The sequence below is a fragment of the Sorex araneus genome, chromosome 2 (assembly GCF_027595985.1).
Source record: "Sorex araneus isolate mSorAra2 chromosome 2, mSorAra2.pri, whole genome shotgun sequence".
Classification (NCBI taxonomy): Eukaryota; Metazoa; Chordata; class Mammalia; order Eulipotyphla; family Soricidae; genus Sorex; species Sorex araneus.
Window position 1 is genome coordinate 368,400,796 of NC_073303.1, and position 2,495 is coordinate 368,403,290.

General features: G+C 43.8%; 1 pseudogene; it reads right to left on the minus strand.

Moving 5' to 3' along the window:
- Positions 1 to 383: 383 nt before the first annotated feature.
- On the minus strand, positions 384 to 864 carry LOC129401908 (60S ribosomal protein L21-like; annotated as a pseudogene).
- Between the last annotated feature and the right edge of the window lie 1,631 nt (positions 865 to 2,495).

Consider the following 2,495-nt stretch of genomic DNA (forward strand, 5'->3'; position numbering starts at 1 on the left):
TGCACAGGTGGGCCGTAGGGGATGCTGGGGATCAAACCCGGGTCGGCTGCATGCCAGGCAAATGCCCTACCCACTGTGCTACCACTTCAGCGCCATATTTCTTAGTCTACCTGTCCCCCCATTTGTGGAGGGCACCGAGAGGACCATCCTTAGCAGTGCCCCATGCCAGGACTTGTGATGCCATGTGAGACCATGTGGTGCCAGGGGGCAAACCCAAGGTTCCTGTCTGTGAAGTATGAGCTCCAGCTTTTGAGCCATCTTCCTGGCTCTGATTTCTGAACAACAACAAAAAAAGGTACACTTTATTCTAGAGCACTCTTCCATATCAGTATCTTTTTTTTTTTAATAGTCCAGGAGTCTCTTTATTTTTGAACAAATACTTCTCATGCCATGAATTCATAGGGGATGGGCTCCAGCCGCTCAAGTTCCTTTCCGTTGGTCCTTACAAAGTGGGCTTCTCTGGGTGGGGCAGGCTGGTGCTTCAGTTGAACCCAAGTCCCTTTCTCTTTGGCTTCCTTCTGTTTTTGATCATCTCCTTCACCTGTTTCAGGAAGCTGTCTCGACCCTTAGAGTGCTTGATATGCTCAATGCGGACATTAATTCTCTTGGCAAGAATCTTGCCCTTGACTTGTTTGTTAACGACAATGCCAACAGCATGCTGGGTAACATTGTAGACTCTTCCAGTTTTGCATGATAACATTTGTGGGGCATTCCTTTTTGGACTGTGCCCATTCCCTTTATGTCTACGATATCACTTTTCTTGCATATACGCATGTATGTGGCCAAAGGAACAACTCCATGTTTTCTGAAAGGTCTAGAGAACATATAGTGAGTTCCCCTCCGCTTTCCTTTTGTGTTGGTCATTTTGGCAATTTACTGGGCGCTGGCAGGTCCGGCCAAAATGCATATCAGTATTTTTCAAAAAATTCTTGTTATGACTTCTTTGTGCCCCAACACCTGGATGTTCTCCTCTGTTGATGACCATCTAGTGTGATTCAGAAGACCACCATTTTATAATATCCCCTAAGAACTGGGATTGCTCGTAATTTTGTGATTTATCAAAAATTACAATCTTGGCCAGAGACAGGTAGGACCCTTGTCTTGCACACAGCCAGCTCAGGTTTGATTTCTGACATCCCTCATATGGTCCCCTGAGCTCCCTTCACAAATAAATAAATAAATAAAAGCACACTATTGTTTTTGAGATTATAAAAAGAAGTAGTTTGCCATGGGCTGCTGGTTGATAGTGTGTTATAGTGTGTTACTCTACAATTGAATAGCCAACACACCAACAATAGCCTGGTATCCCAACAGTAGCAGAATACCCTTACCCAAAACTTATATTCTGGAGATTTGATTGGGTAGAGTGAACAAGATAAAGATAAACAAGCAATGGACACATGTATACAAATCAGACAGTGGGAAGTTCCATGAAAAAAATAAAATAGCAATAGTGGACATAATACCAGGTGCAAAAAAAAAAAAAAAAGACAGTTGAGTGGAAGCATATGAAAAGGAACAAATGAAGCCAGCCAAGGGAATCAGGAGTGAAATGCAGTCCCAGAGGCCAGACTCAGTATCCCAACCCCTTTGGTTAGGGATGTTGGGAATTTTGGGGAAAGTTGGAAACCCTTATCTAGTCCTTATCCTTAGGATAAGGAGATAAAAAGAAAAGTCCGAATCACACATCTTTGTCAGCAGACACATCAGAAGTCTGACTCAGAGAACCAGCCCATGAGGAACTCATGGACAGCCAGCCTGGCTACCACCAGTCACCCTGCAACCCTCCCTCACCAAAAAGGTGCCCCCCATTCTCGTTTCCTATAAAGGGACTCTGCTCCGTTGCTGGCGAGAATGCTGACTGGTCCAGCCTATTTTGGAAAACAGTATGGGCATTCCTCAAAAAGCTAGAAATTGAGCTTCCATATGACCCAGCAAAACCACTTCTGGGGATACACGCTTGAGGCCCAAAAACACACTATAGAAAATCCATCTGCACTTCTATGTTCATTGCAGCACTATTCACAATAGCCAGAATCTGGAAACAACCTGAGTACCTGAGAACAGGCAACTGGATAAAGAAACTGTGGTACATCTACACATGGAATATTATGCAGCCACCAAGAAAAATCCACATATATGGATGGACATGGAGAACATCACAGAGTGAAATGAGTCACTGGTAGAAGGACAGACATAGAATGATTGGACTCATTGTGTAATTGGACTCATATACCAAAAAACACAGTATGAGACTAATACCCAAGGATAGTAGAAATAAGGGCCAGGAGGAATGGTCCATGGTTGGAAACTTGCCACAAATGATGGTGGGAAGAGGGCAGCTAAGATAGAGAAGGGACCACTATGGCAATGAGAGTTGGAAATGATCACTCTGAACAAGAGCTGAGTGCTGAAAGTAGGTAAAAGAACAAGCATGATAACCTTTCAGTATCTGTACTGCAAACCATAGAGCCCAAAACGAATGAGAGCGAAGA